Source organism: Rhinolophus ferrumequinum, chromosome 11 (assembly GCF_004115265.2).
Source record: "Rhinolophus ferrumequinum isolate MPI-CBG mRhiFer1 chromosome 11, mRhiFer1_v1.p, whole genome shotgun sequence".
NCBI classification, from domain to species: domain Eukaryota; kingdom Metazoa; phylum Chordata; class Mammalia; order Chiroptera; family Rhinolophidae; genus Rhinolophus; species Rhinolophus ferrumequinum.
In genome coordinates this window covers 73528404-73535684 of record NC_046294.1, presented here as the reverse complement: position 1 = coordinate 73535684, position 7281 = coordinate 73528404, and the positions used below count along the sequence as shown (strand labels likewise).

The window sequence follows — 7281 nt, the reverse complement described above, 5'->3', positions numbered from 1 at the left end:
TCTGGTCTTCACAGAATCTACCAGAAAAAATGAAAGAAAAATTGGTATTAATGTCTATTTTCTGTTCTTTATGATCCATGATGCTACATTTTGGGACATGTCCTGAAACATGTTCTGACAAAGCCACATCTGATTCTCATATTTGTGATTGTTGGCAGAATAAAGCACAAGAATTTTCCTCATCACGAAAGGAAGTCCATAATGATTCTCAGCTCAAATTGGAAATATTCATTGTCTATATGGAAGATAGAAAATGGAAACAATAGACAGGTTGTTTCTTTTTTTCCTGATAAAATACTATGTCAGGCATATAAGAGTTCTATCATAAAGATATATTTTTAACCTTAAGCAATTACTATCCAGCAAGTGATGCTTAAAGATATATAGACATTTGGAGTGAAGGCATTATTACAAGCCATGGGAATAGATGTAGTTGGAACAAATGAAAAACTTATCTGTAATGTATTCAGTTCCCGAGGGAAACTGAAAGAACAGAGAACATATATTATTAGTATCTGGACATTTTTGGTGGTGCACAGTTAGGGTTAACATGTGAATTAGTAAAACCTGAAAATTTACTCATCTCTAAGCTATCTCAATAAATGAAACTAAAATGAATTTCCTTGCCTTCTTCTACTTTGGACCCATCTATTGATTTTACTTTAAGCTACACTACATTTAACATAAACTTGCATCAAACAATAATACCTAATATTTATCATCTACTTAAAATGTAGTAGTCAATAACTCAGGGCTCAACTTAATGTATTAATTTATTTAATCTTCAAAAAAATTAAATAAAGAAAATAAAGAATAGAGATTTAAGTAGCTTGGGCAATGTCACATAGCTAGTTAGTGATGCCAGCCAAGAAAACAACACAAGTAATCTGGATTCAGAGATTATACTCTTACTAATTTACTTATGTCTACTTATTAAAAAAAAGAGATATGACCACTTAGATACATATAATACGTGAAGATAATATGAATTCAAGTAGTGAGACTTCTGCTTCCAGTTACAATGGACTAGGTAATTTGGATGAAACTTCTGACTAAGAGCAACTAGTATATTTGGGAGGAAATGTTTTCAAAACCTGTAGGAAGATATCAATGAACTAATAAGATAGTGTGTGATTACTCAGCCAGTATCTGGGGAAGAAAAGAGGCCCAGAGATAGAAGCCAAATATGTGGATTGTTCTTCCCACCGATATGGGCTGAGTAAGAAAGACTCACAGACTTGATAAACGAGGAACAAGAATTAGAGTCCAGAACCTATCAAGTGCAGGGGGAATTCATGAATTCTACTGGTTAGGACCCAGACAGATTGCAACCACAGAGTAAGATTAAAATGGAAATGGACAGCTTGCACAAAGAACTCAAACTTAGCTTTGAATTATTTTAATTCTAGAATTGAATTAGGATGATCCTAAAGTGTTGATACCCGCAAGCACCATTCAGAAACACAAACAAACAAACAAATAAATAATAGGCAGATAGATCAACCAACCAATCAATACATCCTATACTTCAAGTTATTTTTACAAATACTTTCCTAAACACATTTTTAGGCAATTATGGGAATTGCATAAACAGTCTCTGTAAAATTGTTGCCTTTTGTCTAGCATTACAGCTTGAAATTTATTGGTCTGGCAGTTGGGAAGGGAAGATGGATGTAAAGCGGAAGAGCACAAAACAGTCTGGAACCCACAAGTAGAAAGGAAATCAATAGATTATATGAAATACACTATCAACCAACTTGACAAAGCTGACATTTACAGAACACTCCACACATTAACAGAAGAATGTATATTATTTTCAAGTATACATAAATAAAACATTCAGCCACTTAGACCATATGTTAGTTTGAACCAACTTTAAATAAATTTTAAAAGATTGAAATCATACAACATAAGTTCTCTGGCCACAATGGAATTAAATTCAAAACCCGTACAGAAAAATATCTGAAGAAAGTCAAATAAGTGGAAAATAAATATAAACTTAGAACTAATTTCAAGTTCAAACAAGATTATATAAGGGAACATTTTGAATTGAATAAAAATGGACACAATATATCTATATTTGTGGTATGCAGCTATTACAGTAATTGGAGGAAAATTTATGGCTAAAATGTTTGTAGTAGGAGAGTAATATAGTCCAAAAGCAATTATCTAAGTATCCATCTTAAGAAGCTATGAAAAGAAAAGCAAAGCAAACCCACAGTAAGTAAAAGCAAGGAAGTGAAAAAGAATAGAAAATTATTAGATAAAAAGTGATAAAACGATATAAAGTAAATCAAGCCCAAAGTTTCTTTTTAATCAATAAAACATAAAAATGTAGAGGAATGAAGAAAAAAGAAATAAAGCATAAATTATCAATGACAAGAATAAGAGGGATCATCATTACAGATCAGAAAATAAAAGGATAAGGAGAGAATGCTATAAATACTTTATACCAACAAATTTGACTACTGAAATAAAACGGACAAATTTCTTGAATAATAAAAACTATCAAAGCCTATTCAAAAAGAAGTAAATAATAAATATCAACAAATGATGCTGGGACAACTACATGTCCACATACAAAATAATTAATTTAGATTCTTACCTCACACATAAACCAAAAATGATTCAAAGTAGAGCATAGACCTAAAAGTAAAAGCTAAAACTGAAAAATTAGAAGGAAATACAGGAATAAATCTTGTGACCCCGGGCTGGGCAATATTTTTTTTGCTCCAACAGCAAAATCACAATCAATAAAAGATACGATTGCTAAATTGGACTTCATTAAAATTAAAAACATTTATACCTCAAAGGACAGTATCAAGAAGGTACAAAGACAGAGATCCAAGCACACCTTCCAAAAGACACCAGGAGTAGAGTTTGAGGATGGAGAAGGTAGGCTCAGTGAACACATAGTTATACTCAGGAAGTTATATGTAACATCTTTTAATTATAAATATAGAGTGCTACCTGTTTTCCACCCAAAGCTACTCTAAAGATGTAACATAAATTCAGATTTTGAGACTGCTGGTCAAGATGGGAGAGTAGGGAAATGCTTTTCTCACCTCCTCCCATGAACAACATCAAAATTACAACTAATTATAGACCAATAACTCTTGACAACCACCTGAAGACTAGTTGAACAGAACTCCTATAACTAAGGATAGCCAGTGTCAGCAAGAGGAGTCCCCACAACAGTTGCCTAGAAAAATCAGCAGGGACTCAGTCCAGGTGAGACAGGGGGCTGCTGGCCATCCAGGAGCCCTCTTAAAGGGCCCAAGCATAAACTCACTCACAAACCCTAAGCTCCAGCATTGGGACAGCAGCTTGAAAAGTGCCAGAGACATAAGGGGAGGAACTTAATTGTCTGGCTTCAGGGAGAGGGATGGAGGGACAACTCTCTCTAGGACTAAAGTGTCTGCAGGCACTATCATTCCTTTGTTGAGTCTTCCCCTCACCTAGTCTATAGGTGCAGGCAGAAAGCAAGTATAAGTCTCCATTAAACAAGCTAACACTGCTCTCACCCCACCCTGGTGATGCTCTGAGACCCCACTCACCTGAACATATTTCAGAGGACAATCCACATAAGGTGCAGTCCTGAGCGCTCCCTGTATACCTGCCTAAAATCTCACAAAGGTCCACAAACCCCATACTGCATCAGCTGCCCTTGGCATACCCCATACCTCTTGTTAAGCTACCCTAAACCCAGCACTAATGCCAGCCAGCTTCAGTTCACAGCATAACCTCTCTCAGGCACCTCCAAGCCCACTACAGGCAGCTGGCAACCACAGAGTACTCTGTAGTCCTTACCATGTGGTTCCAGGCCAGACAGGCAGCAGCTGATCTTGGCCTGTATCAGATTACCTCCCAAGAGATCATAGAACCAACCTGGTGGCTGGCTTCAAAGCATACCAGAACACCACCTAATTAGTGCCACAAATAACACATCCAAAGGGTAGCTCAGCAGGCACCAGAGACTCGTTAAAGTGAATCACACTCCATGGGGTCAGCCCTTACACAACAACTTGTCCATTATAGTCACAGCCAGTTAGCCTGAGGGTCAATCCCACCCACTGGTGTGCCAACAGCAGTCACGGCTTAACTACACAGTAGGGCCCATAAAACCCACACACTCAGGTGAACAGGGAGACTGCACCAGTGATCCCCACAAGATACCTATTACGTAAGGCAACTCTGCCAGGACTGGGTACGCAGCATATCTAATACATAGAAAAAAACAGAGGGAGGCAGCCAAACTGAAGAGACAAAGAAACATGTTTCAAATGAAAGAATGGGACAAAACTCCAGAAAAAGATTTAACAAAATGGAGTCAAGCAATCTACCAGATGCAGAGTTCAAGACACTGCTTATCAGGATGCTTAATGAACGTAGGGGAAGAATAGATGATCTCAGTGGGAACTTCAACAGAGACAGGAAACATAAAAAATGAGATAGAAACCATAAAAAGGAATTATTCAGAAATGAATAATTCAGTAATGAAATGAAGAATGCATTAGAGGGAATCAACAGTAGATTAGATGAAGCAGAGGATTGAATCAGCAATTTAGGAGACAATGTAGCAGAAAACACCCAGTCAGAACAGCAAAAAGAAAAAAATAGAGTCCAGAAAAATGAGAACAATTTAAAGAAACCTCTGGGACAACATCAATTATACCAACATTTGCATCACAGGGATACCATAAGGAGAAGAGAGAGCAACACATTGAAAATCTATTTGAAGAAATAATGATGCAAAACTTCCTTAACCTGATGAAAGAAATAGACATGCAAGTCCAGGAAGTGCAGAGAGTCCCAAACAAGATGAACCCAAAGAGACCCACGCCAAGACACATCACAATTAAAATGCCAAAGGTTAAAGACAATGAGAGAATCTTAAAAGCAGCAAAAGCAGCTAGTAACTTGTAAGGGAGCTCCCATGAGACTGTCAGCTAATTTCTCAAAAGAAGCTTTACAGGCCAGAAGGAGTTGGCATGAAATACTCAAAGTGATGAAAAGCAAGGACATACAACCAAGATTATTGTACCCAGCAAGCCTATCATTTAGAATGGAAGAAGAGATAAAGAGCTTCTCAGACAAGATATCACTAAAGGAGTTTATTACCACCAAACCAGTATTACAAGAAATGTTAAAGGGATTTTTTTAAGAAAAAAATAAAAAGATGAATAAGAAAATATCACAAGGAAAAAAAATTTACGCTGACAAAGGCAAACACATAATAAAAGCAGTGTATCACCCATCACTAAAGCTAGTTGTAATGCAGGGTCTCAGCTTCCTCTCCCCACATGAGAATGCAGGATACGGTGAGGCCAAAAAGTAACACCAATGGAGCCATAGATGGGGAGTCATACCACTATATTCTCGCTGGCAGCGGGGTTGGAGACACAGGAAACAGGAGCCACACGATCCGCAATCTGCTGTCCACTTCTCTGCCAACCAACCAACAAACCGTCCCCTCCCCCTTGCCAGCATAGCCACAGCGGTTATATTAGTAGCTAATGGCTAACCAGTAACAGCTGATGGCCACCCAGTCACAGTGGATGGCCATCTGATTACAGCTGACGGCCATCTAATAACTGAGCCAGCACCTTTCCACGTGAGGCCGAAAGTCTGGAAACTGCTCTCTAGGACTCTGTCCCCACACTAGTACAAAATTTTAAAGTCAAAAATAGGAAGATCATATGTGTTTTTTTTTTTTCGTTTTCTTGTTTTTTTTGAAAGAGACTTTTTTTAGTTTTGTGTACAGAAAACACAACAGTGTATGCTCATCCCAGCTTGGTGGCCAGTTCTTTGGGCTTTGCCTTTTCCATCTTGGCAATGCAAGCTACCAATTTGAGGCCCAGAACATTGCCTCCCCAGTGACAGTGGATCTCATTGTATCTGTCATTGTAATTGGTCCAGATAGTTTCCACCAGCTTAGCCAGCGCTCCTTTGTCTTCCAAATTAACCTCTGTGAAGGCGATGATGATGCCAGTCTTTCTGTGGACTAAACGCCTCAGCCTGGTCTTCCCCTTGATAATACAGTAGAGAACCTACATCTTTTTTCTTTTTTTTTTAATTTATTGGGATGACAATTAGAATCCACATCTTAAGGCACAGTGCAGGCAGGAAGACAACCAGCTTGATGGAATCCACATCATGTGCAGTCACCAGCAGCTGAGCCTTCTTTTTCTCCACCAAAGTGATGACAGTATTAATCCCTGCTCGAAGGACAGGTGGCCTCTTGGTGATGACATCCTTTTGCCAGAAGCTTTTTTCTCAGCCCAAACTAACAGTCTCTGCTTTCTCTCTTGCTTCGTCTCTGATATGTACTTGTGAGCCAGCTTAAGCAGTTGAGTACGTAGCTGTCTGGACGTCCAAGTCCTGGGTGAACTGGTTAAAGGCAGGAAGCACTTTCAGGTGCTGATAGAGAATAGCTGTTTGCCGCTGTAGCTGAATGTAGCGGAGCCATTTGACAAAGTGGGTGAGGTCCCTTTTGGGCTGAATGTCCTGTTCAATGCTAAACTACTTTGTTTCTCAAACAGCACATTTACCACCTTCTTGGCCTCCTACTTCTTCATGACATCAGGAGCTGGCGCCACCTTCTTCCCCTTAGCCTTCTTCCCTTTCAGCATCTTGGACAGTAGGAGGAGAGACGAGACCGTGTGTCTTTACGACAGTAAATTAAGGGATGAACACACACACACACACAAAAGAATTAAAATAATGACAAATACATAAATGTGGAGGGGGTGCGTAAAAATGGTAGTGATTATAGAATATGTTCAAACTTAAGTGACCATCAATTTAAAACAGACTGCTATAAACAGAACTTGGTATATATGAACCACAAACCAAAAATCTACAGGAGCTATTCAAAAAATAAAGAAAGGGGTTCAAACATGACACTACAGAAAGTCATCAACATCAAAAGAACAAGAGAATAAAAAAGAGGGAACTACAAAAACAATCGGAAAACAATTAATAAAATGTCAATAACTACATACATATTAATAATTACTGTACATGTAAAAGGATTAAATGCTCCAATCAAAAGATGAATAAAGAAGATATGATACATATATGGAATGCAATATTACTCGGACATAGAAAACCATTTGTGACAACATGGGTGGACCTAGAGGGTATTGAGCTGAGTGAAATACATTGGACATAGACAAATACCATATGCTTTTACTTGTGGAATCTAAAAAACAAAATAAGTAAACAAGCAAGATTGAAGCCAACTCATGATACAGAGAACAAACTGATGATTGCCAGATG

General features: G+C 38.1%; 1 pseudogene; it reads right to left on the bottom strand.

Annotated features, from left to right (window-relative positions):
• Window positions 1–5783: 5783 nt before the first annotated feature.
• Window positions 5784–6632, bottom strand: LOC117031005 (60S ribosomal protein L7a-like; annotated as a pseudogene).
• Between the last annotated feature and the right edge of the window lie 649 nt (window positions 6633–7281).